Source organism: Panulirus ornatus, chromosome 52, assembly GCF_036320965.1.
Source record: "Panulirus ornatus isolate Po-2019 chromosome 52, ASM3632096v1, whole genome shotgun sequence".
Lineage (NCBI taxonomy): Eukaryota > Metazoa > Arthropoda > Malacostraca > Decapoda > Palinuridae > Panulirus > Panulirus ornatus.
In genome coordinates, this window is record NC_092275.1 from 15,180,262 (window position 1) to 15,207,831 (window position 27,570).

Consider the following 27,570-nt stretch of genomic DNA (forward strand, 5'->3'; position numbering starts at 1 on the left):
ATTGATATTCACCAGCCGAGCGCGGGCCACACCACACATGGCTGCCCGGCCTACGCTCACCTCCACCCTCCACAACACCTGCCTACAAGCCTCACCTCATTACAACGAACAAATCTACGTCACAGGGAACCCTCCTGTCACCTTGACAGTTGACATTTCAACGGTCTTGCCCTCGAAAGTCTTGATGACAATATTCTTCAAAACATTTAATATGTGCACAGGCGGACGAAGGAAAAGTACCTAAGTGCTTATATATATATATATATATATATATATATATATATATATATATATATATATATATATATATATATATAAATGAAACACGATAAGTTCCCATGTGCACTTTCGTGTAATGATCACATCGTCAGGGGAAATACAAGAATGAGATAGGAGACGGAGAACAGTCACTTGATATACAATAGACGTAGCTAAGAGGCCACTGGTAAACAAGTGTTTCCGGAAACAAGTACAATCACGTAACTTCATTTACTGTACAGCTATACTAACTGGTTTTCATCATTACACTGATATCTACCACTGGCTTAACACTAACCAAGATCTTTACACATCCAGAGTTACTGTCACACAGGCAAGGAGGTAATATCACTTTCTAAAACCATATTTTTGCCCTCATGACCATAAAAATCTCCCGCTTGTATCACAGTCAACAAGGGTCTTCCTCAAGATACAGCTCACTATGAGTAACCCATGATATGTTATCACACACACCCATGACACATAACATCCTGAAAGATCAATAAAAGACGTAACTTTACTGATCAGAGGCACATCAGGACCAGATGATAACTATCACTGACATCAAAAGCTGACATACACCCTGACGCTGTGTACACTTCTCAGTTATCACTCCCGGTCATTTCATGATGTATCAAAATTAGGGAACCATGAAACTTTTCAAATTTGAATGTCATCATCTGCGTTGGTGACAAGTCAATGTGCCAACACTTGGAGTCCATGCATGATTCATGTTCACTTGACTACGCCGATTTTGGTAGCGATAATACTTGTTCATCTGGATATGTCACCACGAAGATTTATATGTATTTATAGATCCATTCAACATTGGGCAAGTTATTGATGTACAAAAACACCTGTTGTTCGCCTCGAGGACCTCGCTCGAGTCTTCCAAATCTGAACTTTCTGCCTCATTTTCTCGACCCTCAATATCTTTGCCTTTATGTTTCTCATTTTTCCACATAATCCTCCGACTATGAATAACTCTTACACTACACGATTTCCTGTCACGAAACATCGTTCATAGCCACGCGATGAAATCCTTCAAGCAGGGGATTTTAATGTAGTACATCACAAGGACTGGTTAAGCTCAACTTGGGATCATCCCAGTCGAGTTGACGCCGATTTGTTCTATCCATAACAACCTTGTACAAATAATGAAACATCCAACAGGAGTTCCCGACCATCCACACCACTTTCCCGGGATTTCTTTTTTTACCTCTAAACCTTCAAAGTAAACATAAGCTATTTCTACCCTCTATGGCTCCTCCGCCCACAATAATTTCTCTTACTTCCACATGGGCACTTACACTCACTGTCTCCCCTTTAGGATACTAACAATGGCACTTTGGGAGAGCTCCGAGAACATCCTTAAACAGCTTTCATTTGTTTTGGCCATCTTTCCTTAATACCGGTAGTGCTTCATTAGCCGAGATGCCTCTAGCTGAGCTGACAGGTACAGCCGCGGTTAACTACACGTAAATAGATTCCTATGTCCATTGTTCTCTTGTATCCTTCTCCGTCTGTCGTTGTTCAGTGACTCGTGTTCTGATGCCTCCTGCAGGAGGGACAGAGCATATCGGAATATGAAACTCTTGCCTTATCATAACTCCTACTGTTTTTATTTCTGCTCGGAATCGTTCCAAATACATTCTTCATAAGGTGGGCTGATGCGAGTCACTGAAAAATCTTTCTGGTCCTTCAAGGAAAGTGTGTTAAATAATTCATGTGATTCAACCTTTCCTCCTATCCTATGATCCAGTCAACCTATAAGTAAAGTACACTGTAGTGGCTTTTTTTCAGTGCCATATTTCTCCTCTCAACTACATGATTCGTACTTTAGTCCCTGTATCCATTCTCCTCTTGACTCAGTACACCATCTTATATGTTATTCATGCAAGGTCTTCTAAGTACTTTTCCAGTTTCAAGTTGGAGAAGCCATAGCCCATACAACACACCTCGGAAGTCCAAAAGGAGTGTGCCTTTGCTCTACCTCCTATCCTTGCTCGACTGTTTCCTAAAACCCCAAAGTTAACCTTCGTGAAGCATACCATGATGCAAACCATCGCTTATAAAACAGTCACCCCAATGTTCACAATTCTGCAACCTACAATATCTTTTGAAACTCTCCTTAACTCTAAATTTTCTCAAGAATACACCTACCTCCCCCCTTCTCTTTTTGTACCACTTCGTCTTTTGCCATGCAATATCTACTGATGATCACTCCTATGGGTCTCGCCCTAGTTCTCTTCTCTTAGGAATTCTGGTGTGCTTTTTTACTGCGGCCTTGACATCACCAGAGCGTGTGACACAAGTCTTTGCTTTCTAAACTTCCTTCTATTGGCTTTCTGATTTTCTTTGTTCTCTCCTGCACACACAGGTTCTTCTCTAGTCGGTCCAATGTTTTTGCTATCAACAGTGGTGTCCCACAGGGTTGTGTACGATTGCTTACTCTTCTCTCCCTAAGTTCTCTTCTTCCCCCCTCTCATCCTACATATTCTTACTCTGATGGTTTCACCTGCATCTGAGCACTACATAATTTCTTCAATCATTTTCCCAAGATTCTGTTGTCTTCTTCTACGAGATGGCCATATTAGACTATGTTATGTCCGTGCTATGTCGCACACCACAAAGAAAAAAGGCCTCTTCACTTAAGTCAACACTGGGGAGCAAAGCCATTTGTTTATGTATTAAATGTCAAAATAGCAAGTTGTTACTCTTGGCTCTAAAGGCACGCATAGTCCAGGCACTGCAACCTCAACTGATGCTGCGGGGCAACGCTATGAAAGTTATGTAATGCAGCGTCCAGTGACTGTAGAAGTCACCCGTGATACAGGTCGCTCGGGTCGGGTTTCACTACTCTTGGCGTGACGGGTTCCTACCTCCCCACACACAGTCCCTCTCCAAGCCTTGCTATACATCATTCACGGTGTGGGTGGACGGGATACTGCGATGGGTATGGGAAGGCAGGTGGAGAGACCACAGTAAGACGACACACAACACTGGCTTAAATTCACATTGTTGTTACCTGGTATTCACAAGTCAACAGTTCATTATAAATTTATAATCATTCACTCCTTAACAGTAGGTGAGGAATGCCCCTCCCATGACCGGTTCGTGTGTCCCTAAGGCAACAGCGACAATAAATACAACCAGGTCTTGCCAAGAGAGCGGGCAGGACCAGCACCATCCCCCCTTCCCTCCAGCAACAAGCTACACTCCCCATTTGGCCAGGCAACCCGTTGCTGGGTACTGTTCAGGCGGCGTGGACGACGGTCTAATGTCACAGTGACAACAGATACTCACTTCCGGGTCAGTATTCACAGAGACTCCGTCCCCAACGATGTTTCTACCGTCAACACCTCACATCTGGGGAAGTGGTCTGCTACCTACACAAAAAATGGTGCGTTTGTGGGGGTTGAGAGGAACTTCACTGTACGGAGGAGTCCATTGCCAGGGCCAGCCAACTAGTTAAGCTTCAATACCGCGTACATTACAGTGGGCACAACACACGGTGTAACCATTACAGTTATGTACGTGGAAACAGAACAAAACTTCTCGGTACAAACAACGCAAAAGCAGCTATTGCTTGTAGTTCCACTTGTATGTTTATCATAATATCAGATATATGGCTACCCAGAAACCTTGAGAGACACTAACATGGTAGGGATGACCATGTTAAGCCTCTAGTGAGGCTCATGGAACGAGGTGACGGGTGAGGAACAGTTCCTACTGGTCAACCTTACCCTGAAGCAACGGTCCCTACAGGTGAACCTTTTCCTGAAGCACCACTACCAGGGCTGAAGATGGCAGGAAACTGTGTCCCATGACCGGGGAAGAAAGGCCCACACCTCTCAACCCTCCCCTGAGGCACCATCCCCACACTGGGAGGAGGGAGGGTGACGGCTGATGGTGAAGGCCACCAACACCTAGAGGGTGGTGGTGGGGATGATAGGGATGGCAATGTCTCCGCCATTTAAGCCTCCCTTAGGGAACTATGAGCAACAATGAGAGGATGGTCGGTGGTGGTGTGGTATTCCCCAAGGTTTCACTAACAATGATGAGATATGAATGGCAAGTGAGGGTACAATATGAATGGCAATATCTCCTCGTCGGTAAATTCCTTCCTGGGGAAATTACCAACACTGTTACTTAAATGAATGTGAAGGTGGGGGATATGGCAGAAGTGGACCTGCCCTCGCCAGCTAACACCAGCCTCGGGCACTCCCAGTGGAGGTCAAGACACGAGTGACCCCTAATCACCAACTCGTCCTAATACCCACGAAGCGACCCTAAGTGAGGCGTGATATAGGAAATGCAGCGAATTTTCTTGCCAGTGTACAAGGCACAGTGCACACGACAAGTCACTCTCGCCCTCCACTCACATACACCAATCAAATTTCGGTGACTGACACAAGGTCAGAACCATGATGCTCCGACCCATCTTTATCAGGGATAACCTACACCAACGCACCGAAGCTATCCATGCCACCGCCAAAGTTCTACGGCGCCCTCTACATCTAGTAGTACATACGAAAACCACACGGCAACACCACAGATAAGCATCGCTCGCGTAACCACCATCACAGAGCCACGAATCAACAACCAATTTTAATCTTACTGCAACCCCAAACCACGGCACGCTGGCCCATCATTCCATTTCCATCCAACTACGCACAACAACTGTCCACACCAACACAATCAGTTGTAACCTTTCCGTATCATCATTGCCGCGTGTCGTCCCAACCTTATGACCAACCTGCTCACCTTTTGTACCTCCATCACCACCACTGTTCGCTAAGTCAGAGTCATAGAACCATTACTATCTCTGACGATACCGCCATATCACCAACTCCGTCCATCTGCCACAATCTCACAATACCATCACCATCATAACCATCTCATCATTACCATCATAACATCAATACCATCAACATTAACTTCAAAAATTCACGATCAACAACACTGGACAACCCAGGAGACCAGTACCATCTGCCGCTACCACACCCCACCAGCAGCACCTCCATCCCTCCACCACCAAACCATCATGATACGTCATTACAGGAAGGACCATTACACTCAAACAACTAAAACGCAAATTATAAATATTCCAAAGAACTAAAATACCGACGCCTGAGACACTACAACCTCAACACCAACCTACTGCCAAGGATGTAAGAGGCCACCCAAAACATCTGGACCACCAACAATATCAACACCGCCAGTGACCAGCCACTGGTCGCTGGTCTTAGGCCGCTCTTCTTACACCTCTTCCTTTGCCAGAAAAGTTTATAACACCTAAGGAGTTCATACGCCAGTTTTTTAATCATACTCCTTATTCTACATTTCACCCAAGATGGCCACGACTGGGTATGATTTTGACTGTCATGTCGGCAGTATGAAACCACCAACTAGATGGCACTAGGCTGCAGCAAACCATTATGACACACAGGTCCCTCACCACACGAGAGGGGATGGAGGAGGAGCGGTCACCTGGGCAGTGTCTGCTCTTGGCAAGAGCCTGGCATCTTCGCCTCACCAGTGCCCGGCCATCCCTGAAGAAGCCATAACCGTCTACCTGAAGAGGAGTCTTTGTCTAAGCCCCAGAGCCCCACAAAATCTGCTGGAAGGCGAACAACCCCAAAGGCAGGCCTCACTGGATGTACAGACTTCTGCATGTACTGAAGCAAATCACACAAGGGTTTCATGCATATTTTCCTGAAGAAGCACTCTGTTACTTAACCTTTAAGTAATCAATCAATCTGCACTTTTACGTGGCTACGTGATATCATTTTCCTCATGAAAGGACAATAAATCAAGCCATGACAGCATCAAGACTTACTGCACCCTTATGCATTAAAGCTATAACACGATGGGTCAACCACGTCTCCAGCTGCTGGGGTAGACACAACCCTCTGACACAACCACTGCTGATCACACGATGCGCCAATTAAACCGGACACTCCTTTTTAGCAAACAATACCCGTAGCTCTCCATAAGGCACTGACGGATTGAGCGAAAGGCTAGGCAAGTGCCTGGTTGAAGAGTCCAAGAACAAGAGTGGCACTATCGAGGTCGACACCCAAGTGTCAGACCGTGTGTGTGTGTGTGTGTGAAGGGGGGGGGGGTTAATGCTAAGGAATAGAAGACAAATGGGAGGACTTTCCAGCGTTAGGGGTAAAAAATGGGTGGCAAGGAGGCCTTGCTACCTCGGTTCGTTGGTCGAGTATAACTGTACCTTGGTTCGTTGGTTACCGAGTATAACTGTGCAATGCCAAAGGTTATGGTTAATTCTCTTTATCCGGACGACAGGAAATTCAGCTCAGTAGCAGGAAGCAGGGCAGGTTCACACGAGGGAGGCGGCAGGGCAGGTTCACACGAGGGAAAAATTACTAAGTGCCATTAAGGCTCTCCGAGGTCGAGTTATCACCGATACCAGTTATACTCAGCTTCCCTTCTCGTGATGATCAACTGAGCAAATAGTTTACACTCGGGTATGTGCCAGTCAGTAACGCATTCACGGGCCGCCCAGGGTCGAATCCTGGTTGCGGTTGCCGGTCCATAGTCAACCAAGCTGTTCATCCACCCCAAGGGATTGGTCGATAAAATGGGCACCTGGCTCTGGCCATATATATATATATATATATATATATATATATATATATATATATATATATATATATATATATATATATATATATATATATATATATATATATATATAGCGTTAATGGGATGGCCTTGAGTAAGGCCTCAGCTGCCCTGTCATCGCAGCTTAAAAAAGTGTCCTACTTGCTGCTTTCCGGCTGTGATGGTTAAGTTTACAGGTGAGGACAACAGTAAGCGGTGTGGCTGTGATTGTATCTGGTAGCGTTAGCGGGGATTTTGTGTGTAGTGACGCCAGGTGAGTCTCACGTAAGAGGTTTGTAAATTATCAATCTGTAGGATGATTTCTGGTTCTCCTTAAAACAGATGGGCTGTAGGTTCATCCAAGTTCGTTGGTCACGTGGCAAGTTTGAGAGAATATGAAGGTGTATCAAAACCTTCCTTGCGTATATATGTCATCATCTTCCCAGCGTGTGCCGGCGTACAAGGTGGGTCAAATGATTGGAAATGTGCGGCGGTGCTCGCGTTACCGAAGGCGGACGTATGTACACTGTGGCCGCGTGGGACAGGACGGCCTCGCCCACATTCGGCCCACGCCCAGGTGCTCCACCCTCGCCCTTAACCACCATCACCTTCCTACACTCTCACCGTCACCACAAGCTGCCTCTATCGTCCAACTAAGCCAGCACAAACACCTGACTACAATGCATAACTACCACAACCACCACTTATAACAAACAATCGACAACTTCATCCCTACTAATGACTTCATCTTCCACCAAACCACAACCGCAAGAAAAACACTCCATAAGTAGCTATTTTCTTGAGCTAAGCTACCCACAATCGGCCAGCTAGATCACCCACACAGCCATCACACCCACCAGATCCAGCCAACAACCACACTAACTTAACTAACGTCATCCACCAATCCATATTCACCAACTAACACCGTTCACCACAAGGAACGCTCTCCTACGTCACCATCCACCACAGGTAACACCTTAACCATTACCCTATAGGCCACCAAAATCACTTCCTTTCACAGGCTGCAACAATCCAATTGAACCTTCACCCAAAAGCAAAATTTTTCCTACACACTTGAGTGAGAACATGTCAGTGCAGCTCAGAGGAATATATTAACAATAAATTTCAACGAAAAAATCGTAATCCACACAAAGCATTAACAAGAAATGTTACCAGTTTCAAGTTGGGGGTGTGTGAGCATGGCTGGAAATGGTGGGTAATGGGAAGGGTTGTGGTTCACATATGGGCATATGAGGACCTGCTGCCCATCCATCACGTGGAAGGAACCTCCACATCCGTTAGTATGAACCCACATAATCTTACACCGTTCAAACATTGCCATCTGATGGTATACACATCACGTAATTCATAAACTACCAAATATAAGAATAGTTCACAAAGCACAAGGATTCGCAAAATACAAGCACAGCTCATAAGCAAATACTCCAAAGGTTCACATTTAACATGAATCCAAATAATGAATATTAATAAGTCAACATTGGGAGAATATTCAACAGGCTATGGGGTCTGCACTTACCTTTGCTTACTAAACTTTTGTTTTTCTTCTTTCATCTGTTCCTAATGTATAGCTTCCTCTCTGACCGGTCCACTGTGCAAGTCGTCGATGGAGCAAGCTCTCCTTATCCCATCAACAGTGGTATTCCTCAAGGTTTTGTCCTATCGCCAACGTTCTTTTTCTCCATAAATGATACTTCGTGAACCTCTAACCCAATTTACTCGTACGCGGCTGATTTTACTCTACATAATTCAACTCACTTTCTCTCTCTTCATCACTGTAGTACTCGCTCTCTCACTCACTCAATTTATCTCTTTTAATTGAATGTCGAAACTGACACACAGTAACCTAGTTACATTCAACCGAACATAAACCTACATCCTCATCTTGGAAACCCCAAGTCATTCATGAGCATTACAACACCTGCTTCCCAAAAGCTACGAGTGTACCACAGACGCAAGAACTTTTCTTATGTAACTAATCAATATCTTGAGGTTTTATTCGCCCCAGCAAGAAGTACTGCTTTTCCTCCACATCCCCCTACGCAAGAGCGGAATCAGAAACCTCCTGCCTTATCAACTTTAGATCCGTGCGATTTTACTGACCTATCTCTATTATCCAGGCATTATCTCCTGAGGGAATAATATGGATTCTTGCGATTATTTCATGTTCTAATCCCTTCACAAGACAAACATTCTTCTCCCATGCAAGCATGAAACGCCATGGAAGCCAAACTAGTCTTCAGACCATCAACGGATATTAAGGTCCAACAATTTCATCCATAAGTGCTATTAACCAAGGATCTTATGCGTCAACCCTTGTGGGGGATAAAAGATGAATTGCAACTCCTCCAGCATGTGGTGGCGCATCATGACCAAAATATGCTGACGAAAGAAATGTCTTACGTTCCAATAAAATACTGGGACTTTGTAAAAATCTCATGGCATCATGATGGTAGCGAGTGAGGCCTAACCCGTCAGTACCAGATGGATCACCTCTACAGCTGGTAAGTGATCATGACGATGGTTTAAGTTCCTCGGTCACTACCTGCCACCACCTGGTGGAGTGCGCCTCCTGCTGGCCACTCACGCAGATCCTCGTAGGATAACTCTTGTCTTCCCGCCGCCTTACCACCTCTGTCCCTGGCCGCCCAACACCACCACCACTATCTGCTGCGGCCTGTGAACCACGCTGCAGGATTACATTCAGCCTATTGCGCACTCCTACACCCGTATATGGCCAGTGCTGGAGCCGCCAGCTAAACACCCTGACACGCTACTCTGCCACCCCTCAATTGTATCAAGATACACACGCCTTGTCCCCACTAATAACACACTAAAAAAAAAAGAGGGTGAGAGGGTATAGTTCTATGACATGCCGACTCAAGTGGCGTCTACTTCTAACATGGAAATCCTCAACCAAACACCAGCACCTGACGCCCAGCCCTGCCTCAGGGAGAGCCATCATCAACAGATCCATCAGTTCCCACTTAACCTGCCTGGTTTATTACTAATATATTTTATCACTAACTAACATGCCGCGTGCCCTGCCTGGTGCCGGGGTCAGGGTTACCTACTTCCCATATTAGTCACGTCACATAAATAGCAAAAACAATAGAGTCACCGACTCTTACCAAAAAATCAAAGAAAATTCCCCGCCATACCTGTAAATGACCATATTAATAGGTCAAACATCACCTCAAAAGTTAAACACAGGTGTCATTTGTATACTCTTAACTTTCACCTGCAAATAATATGCAATGTTTCCATTAAAAAGAAACTGTAAAAACATTTTTTTGCATAAAATATCTCTTTCTCAGCACCAGTCTAGGACACTAGTTGCAACTGCCAGAAACTGGCATTTCCAGCATCAATGGTTACCTTTAAACGACAGCAACCTTTGAGGACAGCTTTAAATAACAAGCATTTAAATAGCAACCACCTGGGAATAAAACGATCCCCTTTATATAAACCGTAATATCTCAGTAGCCATTATATGCAAGAACCTTTTAACCTGGGGACATTAGAAATATTTTTTTTCGGTGCCTTCGTATGTTTTCTTCGGTTGAATGATATTCGTGGATCAGATGCGCACAAGTGGTCACCATAACAGATGCGCACAAGTGGTCACCATACATTCTAAGGTTACGAGAACGACTGCTACGGAAGCATCCACGTGACTCAAGACTAGTAACATCCTCACATGTAAATACGAAAGAGGGGGGAAAAGAGAGCAGGGATATATATACTGGGGCAATATGACTACCTTGACAACGACAACTGTACACAGAATGAGACAGTAACCCACTTGAATAATAATTATCGTGGCAGATCACAGTTGGCTGGAGGGAAGGGGTTACACCAGCGAGGATGGTCATCACAGTTGGCTGGGGGGAACGAGCGAGGGTGGTCATCACAGTTGGCTGGGGGGAAGGGGTTACACCACCGAGGGTGGTCATCACAGTTGGCTGGGGGGCAGGGGTTACACCAGCGAGGGTGGTCATCACAGTTGACTGGGGGATGGGGAAAATTGTTTCAGGGGGAGGAAGTTGTTGCACCACAGATGTTGCGACCTTTACGTATGGTGTGACCTTTGACGTTAACCTTAAGGGGCAGGTCAAAGGCCAGGCCATTGTATTCAAGGGTCGCAGCTACGCTCGAGTCTAACCCAACCTGCTTTACGTCACTGCACTGTACTTAATTATAATCTGGCTATAGCTTTTGCTGTATCATATATCTCAAGTATGTATCATTTACCGAGACAACTTCATCTAAGACACGCATCTCACCTGGAAAACAATATTTCACAATGGTCAGAATTTTAGGACGTTTCTGATTTTCCAGATGTTTCACACACAAGACATGTGAACCAACAGCACTTTCCTTACATATTCCTACTTGAGGGGAAGACGAGCCATCGATGAACTTTGAGTCTTGCCTATAATTTCTCTATAAAAGGTAAATACAAACAAACACCTGAAAATCTTCTGGAATTTCTCCAAGGAAAAACAGTGGTTGGCACGAAACGCGGTCACCTGTACGACCTGACCACCTCCCACACTTATTTATGTCTTCCTTTCACGACAGTGAGGGAGACTGAACAAGAATCATCTACACTAAAAGATCTGAAAATCATGACAGTGAAGGGGACACACTGCCGCAAGAAGACTCAGTAAGACCTCTTCTAATAACCAAAATAACAAACAGAAAATAAACTTTACTGCGTATGACGTCACTCACCGGTCTATACAGCTAGGGAACCATTTTGTAAATCCGCTAGCAGTTACATATATGATGTAAATACCAATTCACTGCTTTATGTATAAGACCCAAACACCAGCTGTATGACAGAACCTGTCATTGCCTTATGTCTATTTGTCTATAATCAGTAACTCCATAACCAATTATCATGAGGTGAGCCAGACAAATACAGTCTCTGAAACCACTCCTACATGGCCTCAACCCATCAATGTACATTACCGGAAACAAGCGAGTGACACATTACAAATAGCCATAAGAGTTTTCCTTTCTCGTCATACTGTAGCATGGCTAACGTCAGGTGTGACATGTGTTCGTGATATGAGAAAATGGTTGCCTAGACTTTCAAGCTGCAAGATGATCCCCCTGGTTTGTACCAATCACAACCTCTGTTAAGGGGAAAGTATATGGAAGACCGAGGGAAAAGCACTAGGTGGTACGAATGGACAAGTTAAGGTGGAGACACTGGCTGGTGAGAGGAAGAGAGACGTACAGAGAGGAGAGGTAGGTGGTGGCGGCGGTGAAGACGGTGTCCAGGCAGAGGTGTGAGGTGATGCCGGGTGCAGGGGGCATTATGTGGGCGGGTCAGGAACAGGAAACTATCAGCCGCAGTACATATAAGTAGACAGAGGGCTGAGCCAAGTGACAGGCTCGGGACAGAAAAGGAGAGCCCGTCCAAAAATAAGCAATAAAACAGAACTTGCACCGTGCATATCAATGACACTATGACAAGAACTTGCACCGTGCATATCAATGACACTATGACAAGTAAGTAAAGAGTCCATATAATGATACATGAGGTCTACTACCTCTGCTAAGGGCGTAAGACTGGTGGTCAAGATACTGAGAGTCAGAAGGTAGGAGAAGGTAGGCTTAGGGCCACATACTAGTTTTACTTCCTAGTATAAACCACCACCGAGATTATTCTCTCTCTCTCTCTCTCTCTCTCTCTCTCTCTCTCTCTCTCTCTCTCTCTCTCTCTCTCTCTCTCTCTCTCTCTCTCTCTCTCACATAAACACACACACACACATGAGCTCTGATGATCATCTGCCCCAAACCATATACCAGAAGATCCCGGTCCCCCTCGGGGTCTCCGCACCGCCATCTCCATGGGCAGTGGTCAGTTGTTGACAAGGCCATTTGCCACAAGTAGTTCCGGAATCCCAAGCCAGGAGGAGGGAAAAAAATGATGCGGTAGCACGGAGGAAGGGCCGGCCCAAGGTAGGCAGGCACCCTGGGACCCCTGTGCGACTAAACACGCAGGATGCTGCGCCACGAGGAGGCACACACTGCCAGCACAGACATCGTGCTGAAGTGGTCAACTGACACACTTCCTTGAGGTTTGGGCCCAGAGAATGTGGCACTTGAGGAGAGGAAATGGGAGACAAGAATATATCAAGGAACTGAAACTGAGGAGAACGAACCAGGAAGAGAGGAAGAGAGATTATCCAGTCTATCTCCGTGGCAGTGAGTAATATGATAGTAATGATACCTCATGTGCCTAGGCCCAACGCTTCATCCCTGAACGGTACAACCTGAGATTTATGAAGTCGATGGGTGTGGGTGTGATCCTGATTACCAGACTGGAGCACTACACGTGACGGGAATGATCAAACAAAATATAAACCTGTTTTCCGTCAAGATGCAGGAACAGGAAAAAAAAAGAGAAAAAGAAGAAGACGAAGAGAAGAAATAATAATATCAACAAAATGAACGCTGTTGTAAGACCCTCTGTTCTGACTGTGGAGACAGTAATGGGAAATATAACAGGGTAAGTTTGACTGAGACACCAGCCAGTCTGTGACTCCTACTCGTCACCATCCTACCACAATGTAATACCATCAACAACAACAACAAGTGTAGCTAACGGGCAGAGTTGCCATCGTAAAATGTTCCCACCGAACGAACGTGGTACTGCTCGTTTCCTGCTTCGAAGCTGAGACCAGCAGATAACCTGCTCCCGCCAGGCACTGCTGCAAGCTCGCGCCACCCACCACCATACTGTTCCCAGATGTTAATAGGAAAAGCCAACCTTCCTCCAGTCCACTCCTGAGTTTACAGTGCACTTCCCGGGTAGCTGGCTCGACCTGGCTCATCGGGTGGTTTGTGGCAAGTCCGTCCGTCTGTCTGTCTGTCTGGTTGGGACGGGTGCAGGGTGTACGACTGCTTACCAGGATGGGTGGGTATGAGGTTGGCTAGGTGGGTGTGTGGGTGGTTAGGTAGCAACATGTCTCTCTACTGGATTGGAAGGTAGGAAGGTGCTCTTCTCCACATGTCTGTCTGTCCGACTGGCTGTCAATATACGTCTGCTTGGTCGGGAGTTGGGTAGCTGTACATCTGTCAGTCTGTTTGGGTGTATGGGTGGTTGGGTGAGGTGAGGCAGTGTGCTGGTCGGCTCACGCCCCACACGCCGCCGACACTTCCGCCCGCACGCTCCACTCTCACCAAGAATCATCTCCACATCCAGAACACACAACAACCCCACAACTACACGGGATACAACTTTCACTATGACGATCGTATACTTCTTGGGGCTATTGACGGGTGAATTCAATAAAAATCATACACCAAACAGTTACAGATGGGCAGATAAGTAACATATATAAAAGTATGCACTCACAAAAAAGTCAAACTTTCTTGATGAGAAGTGACTGTGGCAAGTACAGTCCCGCCAGCAGGTGCCGCCAATGGTAAATTCTCTCATAACCAGGAGCCACAGTAACTCCATTACCTCATAAACTATGAGGCACCAGCCAGGACATGGCTGTACAATGGCCAGGCTAAACACTTCGTGGTCTATTCTACCAGTAAAAGCGCCAACTTTCCTCATCGTTGCCACCTAACTTTCCACAACCTTCCCTCAAAACCTACTCTAACGAACGACAACCGAAATGGCAAAAAAGACAAATAGTGAACAAAAAAGATGACAAAGGTGTGTGAAGAGAGATGAAAAATAAAGGTAAGGGATGAGAAAGCAATAAAACAAAGAGGAAACAGGTAACATCCGACCTTCTAAAACGTAACGAAGTTACCTGCTCAGGCAAATAATAATCCTCATTCATTTTCATGTGGTTAATAACTTGATAATTAGAACTAAAAGTTGTTTCTTTTTTAATGAATATATTAATGTGGCATTTACCACATAACCAGGAATTGTACCTTAGTCTTCACCGACCCTGCCTCTCAAGAATTCCCACTCCATAAGTGAAACATTTTAAAAAAATTCGAAACAAGTGGAACATACAGTCCTGAGGGAACATACACTGAGATATCAGTGACAAAAAAGGAAGGAATGCTGCCTTCATGGAAAAGATATCATTATGATAATGTTATGTTCAGTGTCAGTAGGAACGGTCGAAAGACAGTTTATGTTGAAGCCGGCATTTCCTGCGACAGTCAGTCAGTCAGTCAGTATCTACAAGATTTCCAACCTCCGGAAAATGAAGAGGGAGTGGATAGTGAGAAATGATGATGATGGAGAGATATTCTAGAGGTGAAAGAGAAGATAATACCGTAAAGGACTAATCTAACCTACAGTACAGTCACATGGTAAACACATATGAAGAGAATAACAAAATGTATACAAAGCTGACCAAAAATGGGAAAACCCCTTAGAAATGTACATCCCTTCATATCACGAGTAAAAGGGCGGCGATAAGCAATACCAGGATTCAGGGACAAGGGAAGGGAGTAGATACTGCGCCATCAACGCGCCAAGAGGCCGGCTAGCTAGCGGTGAAGTAATCAAGTCGGCGAGACAAGCCCAGGATCAAAGGATCTGGGCCGTAATCCCTGCTACCTGTCCACACTGCAGCATCACTTCTACCCTCTACCACCCTCCCTCCATATTAAGGCACCCCACATCCCGATCATCCAACTAGGATCCATGCCCCTCCACAGGTTTCCTTGGCCTCTAGGCTTCTGCTACTGTTTCCCTTAGCTCCAGCTCTTCCTGTCTCCCTTGGCTCCAGCTCTTCCTGTTTCCCTTGGCTCTAGGTCCTCCTATTTCCCTTATCTCCAGCTTTTCCTGTGTTTCCCCTGGCTCCAGCTCGTCCGTTGAGCAAGACCAACAATGAAAAGATCATAAAGTAACACTGACCCAGACAATGGTACGGTACCAGTTTTCACTTGTCATGCTACTGTTGCATGAACAATAAAACATTTACACACCTTCTGTTAATCTAGTCCTTAATGCTCATTTCACCATAAAATTCTGTAATTCAAGCGTATGTAATACTGTTCAACCTTGCACTAAACTTGACAATAATAACTATGGGAAATCCTTCACTGGGTGAGGGACATTTCAAATGAAGTGTGCAGTTCATGGGTTAAAACACATGTACAGTGTTTGTGCGCTAACCAGGATTTTTCACAGCATCACCATCATCTAAATGATTATATCTTCCCTTCAGCATTAAAAAATATGATTATCGTTCAAACTGAAATTGCTGAATTCAGCTCCATGGTGATGTGCAATATGCCCTGTCAGTTAGAATCTATAATCATTTTTACTTCAATGAGGTTAGGTCTGTCCTGTTGCAATAATTCTTCTGGGAGACTACAGTCGAAATAGGAATCTCTACTGCACCTGTTCATCTGAGCTGCTTCCAGAGTGACTTTCTCAGATACTGCACAAAGTTCTTGCCTACCTGCTACTATCTAAGTATGGTAGGTTGGAATCCTACTGAAACCTACAGGATGATCAATCATGTTTGGAAGTGACTGCACAAAGTTCTTGCCTACCTGCTACTAAGTATGGTAGGTTGGAATCCTACTGATATCTACAGGATGATCAATTTCTCTATTAATTATTTCTTCTGCAAATTCTTCTGATTTTGCATATGGTGGCAATAAACAGAATTTTGTTTGCAACCTTAACAACAAACATTTCTACATCATCTGAGGAGGATAAGAGCTTAGATGTTCAAAAGAATCTTTTATATACAGTTTACATATACAGTTTATATACAGTTTTTATATACAGTTTATATACAGTTCCACTCCTACCACGTCTAAACTGGCTTTAATTTGGGATTGCGCTGAAAACCTACTTCCAAATCACTGATCAAGAAGTGATCCAAGTAATGATTTACAATTTTGTTTGCATGATAGTTTCCATAACCCTACAAACTTAACTGATGAACATTAATGAACAGAAAGTAGTTTCATCAAGGATTTTCTCATCCTATAATAGTCCATCATTTCCCTACTCATGCTTGGAGTGCAGCCTAAAAGATGCAGGAGCATCATAAGAAAGGTCCTGAGGTTCCAGAATACAGTAATACACTATGTATCTTGTTACCAGATGAATATGCATACTTACAGTAATAGGGATATCTAAAACAGATTTACCCATAATGCACTCCAAAACACAAAGTTTGGAAATTCTATACATACGGCTATTTAGGTGTATTAACATGCTTTCTTACTACAACACAGTTTCACTAATCACAACAGTTTTGAGATTATTATAATCAGGTATGCTAATCTTTTGAGATGGTAAAAACTTATACATAATGGAGAGTAACTAATGACAGTTTTCTGGAAACATAGGAAATTGAAGTACAGGCAAAGAAGAAAGATGTGTTTGCAAACACAAGGGATGTTCCAGAGGAAATGAAAAGAAAATGTGGTAAAAACCATGCAGAACAGTACAAATGGAAGTGGTAATGGGTATACAACATATTGACCAAACGCATGTAGGTGGTGTTCAACATGTTGCTGGAGAAGTAGGTGCTGGGGTGTGGGTGTCGGCTGTACGTTGGCCAACAACCCATATTTGGTGAGCATGCTCGGCATACTCAGCTGACCCAACAACCCACTCAACATGGATAACTCACCTTCATCTAATTTTCAAGCAAACCCTCAGATATTCATCAGCAGTACAGAACTACCATCTACACAAGAATATAAAGACATCATTAAACACCAATTCATCCACCCACTATTGGTCCAGCACTGTGCATGTTTATTATTCCATTATCCCAATTACAAAGCAACAGGAGCCACTAATTCATTATCAGCAACATGAAAATGACCTTAAAAAGTATGCTAACCTATGACTCAACACACAAATGAGTACTGTATACTAAATTCTATTAATATGAACACCACAGACAGGTATAAAGTATCAAGGTCAGAATCAACTCTACGACACAGTCATAAGGATGAAAGTGAAACTGTTGTTCAACTGAACCAATATGTGCACATGGTGAAACCAAACACAATGACAACAGGTAGAAATACATAGAAATCAGAATCAATATGACAAAAGACAGACGATCCAGAGAAAAAAAAATTTTCATAACCCTAGGACTGCAGATAAAATGTGAAGGGAATATGTATGTTTGGCAGGTATGGTATATCATACAGGGACAAAATCAAATGTTTCAAGAAGCTTATGGAAGGCAAATGGCACTTTAAGGAAAGATATACATTCTAACACACAAATGTGGAAATCTTCAAAGGAGAAAAAAATGCTGTCTTAACGTAAAGTACCATCAAATTCATATGGTTGGGGAAGTTTGTTGCATACCTTGAGATGAACAGGATTCACTCCACTGCAATCAACACAGGGAAACATTTCTTTTGGTTTGTTTATACAATTTATTTATAATTACCAAAACGACCTCTTTCCAGAGGCTTCAGCAGCCTAAGACTGCACTATTTCCAGTAGCAAGGAAATGTGGACTTCTTTAGAGTGAAGGTTCTTCACAAGACTATATTCCCATAAACAGCATCTCCAAAGGAGAATTTTTACCGGTCATGTAAACCACACAGGTGGAGTCCAGTAACACCTTTCAAATGGGGAAACAAAGACCAGAGATATGACCCTGACTACCCAACAAAAAGGACAAAGGACCTGAAAGCTTGTTACCTTGTACAAAAGAGACACCACCGTATCTATCAAAACACAGAAGAATAATGGAAAACTCTCAACTAAAATGCATAATTCAGCAACAAGAAAATCAATAACCTTTTGAACAAGAGCAACCCATAGACTCATCAAATGAGTGTTTGTTACAACAAAATCATTATTCTAGATATCTTAAAGTTTTGAATATGTCAAAAAGGAGTATCCCATCTTGTAAGACAAGGCTGTGACAACTGTTCAACCTTTTGAAATCCAACTTCTCTGAAACTGGATTTTCTTTTACTGTATCATAAAGACAAAGTACTTGGCTGATAAGTGAAAAAGAACTGTAATTCACTATTTTCCCAATGCATCACAAACCTGCTAGAGCTACAGGTTAAGGGGTAAACTCCTTTGCTGGGTTGATGATTGCCTATTTGGCTGGGAACAAAGGATACATGTAAGAGAGACATTCTCAAAACTGACCTAGGCTATTACATAGTGGAGCTCCTAACGGCACAGTCTTGGACCAACTCCTAGTCTTAGTCTATGAAAATGACTTGCCAGAACATCTGGGCTTGCTCATGATGCCAAGGTAAAGAGAGAAATAATAGATGAGTGCATTCGCTTACAGGGGGTCCTGAATAAAGTCCAACACTGGTTTGATAAACAGATGATATTCAATCCCTCTAAGAGCAAGGTAATGAGGATGTGACAAAGTAAAAGGTCAGAGTATGAATAAATAAGAAATATGATACAGATATTTTGTACAAGAGATTTTGATGTCTTTATTGTTCCTAATCTGCTGCTGGCCCTTCAAATCCAAAGAATTTTTGAAAGAACTTAACAGTCTCCTGGCAATTGTTAAAACTGTAATGAAGTACAGTAAATGAATGAAAAAAAAAATTTGCAAGGTATTTGCAACACTCTATGACCAAAACTGGATTATGTGTTTCAGATCTGGTCACCACATCTAAGGAAACACTATCATAATTGAGAAGGTCCACTGAGGGACAACCATGATACTATTAAGATGGCTTAGCTACATTGAAATGTTGAAGGCTGGTGTCATGGTGGTGTCACAGCATAGAATCAAATTGAAAGGTGGATTTACAACTTTTTAAATAAAAATCATGATGTAAATCAGGTGATTTCCAGTACCACCAAGGCAAAAAAGCCTTGTACCCCAAGGAACTTTACTCACACCACTTCTGTTCATCATTCTAAAAATGCACCAGACACAGATACAAACTCATGTTCAGAGTTTTATCTCATCCTTTACTCAACTTAGTAGAATGAAAATTGTCAGCACAAGACAATAAAACACTACAAACTGACAAAGTCTTCTGTAGGGTCACCAAACACATTAAGCTCTTAACAGGGATAAGTTCAAGCTTCTCCTGAAGAGAGAGATTGAAGAAATCAAAAGCAGTACAGAATATCGAACAAACACAGACCGTCATATCACATTGGAACAATGTAAGAGACTTGCAGACCCTAAAGACAAAAGAGGGGAAATCAATAACAATACTCTTCAAGGGACTAATACTCACATGAAACAGAATACTAAAATCACTTTTAAAAAACATGCAAAACGGCAGAGTAAGAAAGAGCATAAAAAGATCTTTTACAACCAGTATTGGCAAGTAAGTGAACTGAACTACAAAGAATGAGAAATAATTGGGGCTGTACACCTTCGAGTATAAACAAGAAAGGTGTATCATCATTTCCCTTTCAAAACTCCTAAAAGGCACAGTCCCTTAAACTACATTCAAAAACAATACCTTAATGGCTCAACAGTCATAGAAGACTGTAAAATGTAACCCTTAACATCAAAATGGAATGTGCCTCTGAACTTGCATCTGCGCTTGCTTGTCTGTTCCACTTCTGTTTGAAAACCAAAATTTCCTCTTCTTGAAGCATGCATTGATACAGCCCATCCCTAAAGGGGACCGTTCTGACCACTCTATCATCCTATTGCTTTGACATATACCATTTCTAAAATCTTTGAATCCCTCAACTCCCATATCCTTACACACCTCAAAATCACAGTCCTCTCTGAGCATCAGTATGGCTTCTTACTGTAAGGAAAGATCCATTAGCGATATTCTTTCCTATCTTAAAAACGTCTGGTCATCATCCCTGAAAGATTTTGGAGAGTCATGTGTAGTTGCCCTTGACATACCTTGGGCTGTTGACAAGGTGTGGCATTGGGGTCTCATTTCTAAGCTCCCCTCTTTTGGCTCCCCCCCACCACCACTTTGCTTCTTCACATTTAGCTTCCTCTCTGGCCAGCCTTCCCCTTTTCTACATAAACAGCAGTGCCCCTCAGGGTTCTGTCCTGTCTCCTACACTTTTTCTCATTTTTTCCACAATTTCATCTTCTCCACAAATAATCCAATGCACTCATATGCTAACAACTCCACACTGCATTCATCCACATCCTTCAATACTGCTCCCTCTTCTCTCTTTTGATCATCTTTCCTTGACAGAGCTTCCTCAGCAAACTCAGACTTGGACAGGATATCTTATGGGGCTACACAAAATCTTGTAAAGCTTAATGCCTCCAAGACCCAATTTCTACCCATATGTTTAATGAAAAACCCCTATAACTCTCGTCTAACCTTTGACAGTTCTATAATTCCACCTCGACTCAATAAACATACTTGGTATTTCTATAATATCCACTCTTTCTTGAAAACCTCACATTATGGGAATAGCTAAGTCTGCCTATTAGAAACAGGGTGTCATGTTTAGATGTTGAAACTTCTGAACAGTCGCTCTGTATATATAAGGGACTGATTCATCCTCGTATGGAGTACTGCTCAATGTCAGAGGATCTTTTAAAAACTTAAAGGCTGTGATCATGTCATCCCTCACTCTTCCCTCTTCCAAATTGGGTAAATTCTAAGCCTCCATTCTTTCCCTCTAAATCATCTACATTAATTCTAGTACCACCTTTGTTCCATTCCTCAGAATATTTTCCATGAGCTTGTGCTTCTTCAGGCACCTTGACTAAACCTGAAATGCATTTTCTAGTTTTGGTATCTAAAGGATATGAAACACTCCTTAAATATTTCCTTATTCATACACTGGAAGGCTTTCCTGATATTTGCCTGTAGACAATGTCTCCTTATCTATTCTCCTAATGTGGGACTCTGGCGATAAGTCAGGGACCATGTAGACTCCTAAGTCCTTCTCACACAGAATCTTGAAGCTTTTTTATTCTACGTAGTAATCACAGTGGTCATATTTCACTCTGACCCATTCTCATCACTTGCACAAACTGCTCAGGTTGAATTTCATCAACCAAATATCAGACCAACTTTGGAGTCTCATTAGGTTCCCCTGTAAGCTGATGCAATCCTCTTTTCTTTCCACTTCTCTCATGACCTATGCATAATCTGAGAACATATTCAGGTAAGTCAATAATATATATAAAGAAGAGCAATGGCATCACACTGAATACTGTGGTAACCCTTTTGGAAAAGCTCAACATGCATACTTTGTTCCCTTCCAATGAGATAATCTATCTAATGAAGAAGTTTTCCCCATTCTTCCAACCAGGTGATCCTCCTACGCTTACATAGCTTTCTGACAGTGCAGATAGCCTACCCAGCCTCCCCTTTTGTACGAGAACAAGCTCAATCTCTTGCAGGACTCTTGCAAGGTTAGTTAAATTCTTTTACATTGAAGGATCCACTTCAAAAGTTATGGTTCACATTAATTACCTCTTTCCAAAGACAGATATGACAAATCATTTTGTCAACTCATCAACCATTCCAAGGGTTTTGAGCTTTTGCAGGGTATCCCGAGCAACTGTGTCAAATGCTTTCTGCAAGTCATGCATGACCATACCCATCTAATTTCCTTTGTTACATTGCAGCCTGAAGCAACTCCTGAGGGGAATCGGATGTGTCAGTCATATAGTTCAAACAGAACCCAGACTAAACCTCATTCAAGGGTTCACAGTGTATGTGCTGTTAAAATTAGACATGATATTCAATAGTGATATATGTTTACAGTTATGAACAAGTTTTACTCATTTACTTACCGACTCTGGCTAAATTGAAACTGTCAGAAACTCTATCCAAACTCAGTATTAGATCAATGACATGTTTAATAGGATGAGTAGATAACACAGGCAAAATTCTTAAGCTTTAATTTGAGGCTGTCTGACCATACAAAATTACCAGAACACATACCACTCTACATCATATATACATCAGTCCATCAAAAGATGTACCAAGACATTATATTGCCTCCCATAAGTTTTTAGGATGGCTTTTGTTGTTATTCACAAAATCCTTCCTGTAATTAGCCTGAAAAGCTGTAAGCACTTTTGTCATTTTGTTTAACATGAAGTCTTCATATCTACTGATTAGGAAATTATATACATAAACATACTAATGCCACATATCTTAAAATAACACTATTAATAATAATAATAATAATAATAATAATAATAATAATAATAATGTCTTGTTTTTTTCATAGGATAAAAAGTAGAAAAGAAACCATCGTCCGCATGAAAATCTGTAAAACAGAACAAACATAAAACTTAAGATTAAAAATAATCACAAAGGAAGACAAGTGTTATAATTCAAGCATTAATCTACCTGTACTCCTCTACGTTTATATTCATGCAAATACATATAATACTTTAATGTTCATATTTTCAATGACCCTTCAGTGAAAACATAATAGTACAAATCTCCCTAATCATATGGGGACTCACCTTGACAAAGGTTTGGGCCTCTGAAAGTCATAATCCTGCCTTATGCAATACATATGCAATACAAGTGTTGTTGTATTTTGTAAAGACTACACAAGCAATGTAGAACAAAATCATTCAGTATTCAAAGTTTGTTGTGATACACATCTACACCGGTAAATAACCCATTTTACTAACAAAGAACAACACTTTTCAATCTGTAACACTAACAGATCTGGCCAACAAAGAGCATTCTATTACTGAACTGTTAGCAACGCCTCTATTTCTGAATACTAATATATCTTCATTACTTCATCAGTTCCAACTACAAAGCTAATTTGTACAATATCGTGTTTATGCATTACTAACAGTAGTATAGTACCTGCACAATACACTAAACATAGAGGAAACATGATACATAATCTGTGTGGTTTAGCCTTCCAGTCCAAAAAGAACTCCTAAACATTAAATGATATTATCAACCGTAGCAATATCCTCAGCAGTGTAAGTTAATGTCAGTGACACCAGTAAGGCAGCGGCCACGTCCCTTCTAGACCACCACAGTACCTACCACATTCATCACCAAATCTCCTTCGCAACCTGTGTCAGTATCAGTACACAGTTAACATCATATACACCTACCTATCTTAAAAACAATCTTCAGGTAAACCATTATTTATTTATATAGCTTTCTCTGCAGCATTACAGCACAGGTAGTCGGACTTACCTTAAATGTGTCATACTCGTCCATATCCAAAATTTCTGTCTGCTCCCAGTCGTCGCTTCCTCGCCGAGAGCCTTCCATAATACAAAACAAAGCTTTATCGCGTCTCCAAAAAATATCACTGCTCAATACAACTTGTAATTTCGATGAAAAAACGAGGAAATCGACCCCCTTGCCAAGGTACTACCCTCCCTCCTTCAAACTCCTCGTCCTGTTGTCTTATGTCACCTGAAGCCAATGGCCGAGTAATGGCATGTTGTAAGTCATACAACTCGGCAGCTTATTGCCTCAAGCACGTCTTTCTTGTGGTACATCACCGCACCAATGCATCTTATATCACAACAGATATGAATTTTCACTAAGACCAGCCGTGTCTCTGGCACCGACACTCCTCGTGAGCTCCTCCGCTCGCCGCCATAGAAAACGCGATCCAACAGGGAGTGGGGAGTTGACAGATGGCCGACCCGCTGCTCTTACCCTGTTATGCACAATTTAACTCGCATTTGCATTCCCAAACTTATCATTTCATTTATGCATAGCTATCATTCATTACATAATAGTTTTTATATTCATTTGTACGAATTAAAGCCTTTAAAAGAGGATTTTAGTAACCATGAATTCGTTAACCGCGCCAAATTCAAATCACGAAGAATCCTCAATTCAGGGGTATTAGCAAATGTTTCATCGTCAAATGTTATTACATTTTGCAGCACATGAACTGATATACTTTTGGTTAAGAGTGAAATATTTCTGTTCCAGCAGATGGTTAATCTGAACTTAAAATAATCTTTGTAATGTTAATGATACCACATTTAACTTTTAGCACAGTCACTGCGAAATAAGACCTGTGCAAAGCCAAACAAAATCTAACCATGCCTGAGTTACCTTTCCTTAATCTAACCTTAACTAGCTTAACATGACATTATTTACGAAACCTATATTTCATTCAGACTAACTTAATGTATTAGGAAAAAATAAGAATGTTAATATAATTATTTACGTGAATATAGCTGGAATTGTTAAAGGTTTCTCTCCAGAAGTTTCGACTGAGACAAAAAGAGATCAAGTAAAGTTTGGTTAGCAAATGGTTAAAAGTAGTCTCAGTTGGGTTACTTTCAACTTATTTAGTAATGATCAGGATAATATTAGAAATGGCGAGATGAATTGGCTGTGGACGAATTTATGGAAGTGAATTACTTCCGGAAACCGTCAAATGCAATACATTGTCAGTCGCATGATCCATCCATATCTCACTCCACATGCGCAAAAAGTCTCCGCGCGGGATTTTTATATGCATAAAATTGCGTCTGTTTTCATGACGTTCACTTGTGTCATATATGTTTGACATACATGGATGCTATAACTGATCACAATAACTACTGCACGGCTAACAAAAATATTCCTTAAAGAGACGATATAATCAAGCTCTATGGCCTCCTAACCCACTTCCTCCGTCACAGCAAATCGAACTCCTCCACACAACACTCAGCGGCCAGCACTTTCAATTCTTTAGTAAGATATCTCTTCCACAAATGGATTTATTCTGTATTTTTGCCGTATATGCGTATTCTTTTTTTCTGTACTTAGACATTCTCATCTACTTTTTTATACCTTTTTTAATATAAATTCCACAGCAATATCATCCAAAGCCGCCGCCTTTCTGGCTTTAATCTTCCGCAAAGCTTTTAGTATCTCGTCTCTGTTTACCAAACCATTCTCCCTTATCCTCTCACTCTGCACACCACCTTGACCAAAACACCCTATATCTGCCACTCTATCATCAAACACATTCAACACACCTTCAAAATACTCACGCCATCTCCTTCTCACTTCACCACTACTTGTTATTACTTCCCCATTAGCCCCCTTCACCGATGTTCCAATTTGTTGTCTTACGCACTTTATTTACCTCCTTCCAAACATCTTTTTATCCTCCCTAAAATTTAATGATACTGTCTCACCCCAACTCTCATTTGCCCTTTTTTTGCACCTCTTGCACATTTCTCTTGATCTGCCGCTTTCTTTTATACAACTCCCAGTCATCATTGTCAACATTATTCGCAGTTTCCCGCGTCAGCTAGGTAGCGCCAGAAAACAGGCGAAGATTGGCCCATCCACTCATACACACACACACACACACACACACACACACACACACACACACATATATATATATATATATATATATATATATATATATATATATGCATAAACGTCCATACACATACATATACATATCAACTTCTACATACATATACCTACACATACACAGATATGTAGATATATACACACATACATATTCATGCTTGCCTTCATCCCTTTCTGGCTGCCCCGCCCCACAGGAAACAGCATCGCTACCTCCCGCTTCAACGAGTTAGCGCCAAGAAGACAGACCAAACAAAGCCACATTCGTTCACAGTCTCTCGCTGTCATGTGTAATGCACCAAAACCACAGCTTCCTATCCACATCCAGGTCCCACAGACCTTTTCCATGGATCAACCCAGACGCCTCACATGCCATGTTTCAGTCCATATTTCACTGCAAGTTTGACACCCGTGAATATACTTAAACCAGTTTTTAGTTCGATCGCTTTAGTAGTCCTAATCTTGGATATTTTCTTTTACACATTAGATATATGAAATTAAGATAAAAGAAACACGAATCCATTTTGGCCTGGATGAGTGTACTATTATCCCGTTCTGTTTTTTTTAAGAAAAAAAATATGAAGAAACTTACCAGCATGCGTGTCCGGGTAAGAGAAACGTCCATCTCCATTCCTCAGTTTTCTAAAATGGAAATATTTTATGGAAAAACATATTTTTAGTACATCGTGCCAATCATGAATCAATTATTTTTAATAATTCAAGAAGATTAATTTTTGTCACATTATGCATAAGACTGAAAATTGTATACTAACAATATACATTATTCCCACAGTGGATTTTAGACAAATTCCTGCGAGTGGGAACAATGTCAATAATCAGGTGGTCAGGGTCGTTGTTAGGCATTGTAAACATCCCTAACAGAACGTGGTCAACTGATATGACCCAGACTTTTGTTGTCGAAATATAAATCACTTTTCCTGAATGTTATTAGTGGAAATTACTTGTAAACTATGCATTCAGATGGTCTGTCATCCAGTGTTTAGACTGTTATAGGTAGTGAAATGTTCATGATGTGGATGGATAACTTTGTTTACCTAAAGGTAAGTAATATTGTTATAGTTGCAAATTTGCTAAATTGGAATATGATATAGTAAGACTAGGTGTACGGTGGAAATCTGCATTAGAAAGTCGTTCATTAACGATTTGTGCCTACTCCTACACAGGGTAGTTGTAGCTTTTTCAGTATACGTAATGGCCAAATTTAGAGTTAGATGCTATATGAAATATCCATGTAAATTCCACTTTAGAGTCCCTTCGAAACTTGGTAATTATCAACGTTAGCCCTGCATCAGTTTTAGATTGAATATTGAGTTATTTTCCTTTGCAATGTTTATGTATTATTTACAGAATATGAGTTGCAGACTATGATTAGAAGCATTGTATTTCATATAAGATAGGATTTTATACTTCTGGGAGAATGTAGGTTTGATTGAAAAGTATGCAATGCCAACT

The 27,570-nt window shown here is 41.9% G+C and overlaps 1 protein-coding gene and 1 long non-coding RNA gene across 9 annotated transcripts in view; one reads left to right on the plus strand and one right to left on the minus strand.

The window, feature by feature from the left end:
• Positions 1-22,660: 22,660 nt before the first annotated feature.
• Positions 22,661-25,997, minus strand: LOC139765112 (uncharacterized). The gene is made up of 2 exons (XR_011716574.1): positions 23,956-25,997; positions 22,661-23,050 (listed from the first exon to the last, which is right to left on the minus strand). It is a non-coding gene; the product is annotated as an uncharacterized lncRNA (long non-coding RNA).
• A 910-nt stretch (positions 25,998-26,907) lies between these two features.
• Positions 26,908-27,570, plus strand: part of LOC139765114 (josephin-2-like) — a 67,691-nt gene continuing 67,028 nt past the window's right edge. For all 8 annotated transcript variants that reach the window (XR_011716575.1, XR_011716577.1, XR_011716576.1 and 5 more), the window contains exon 1: positions 26,908-27,158. The gene's annotated coding sequence lies outside the window, so the exon portion shown is untranslated. The remainder of the gene's footprint in view (positions 27,159-27,570) is intronic.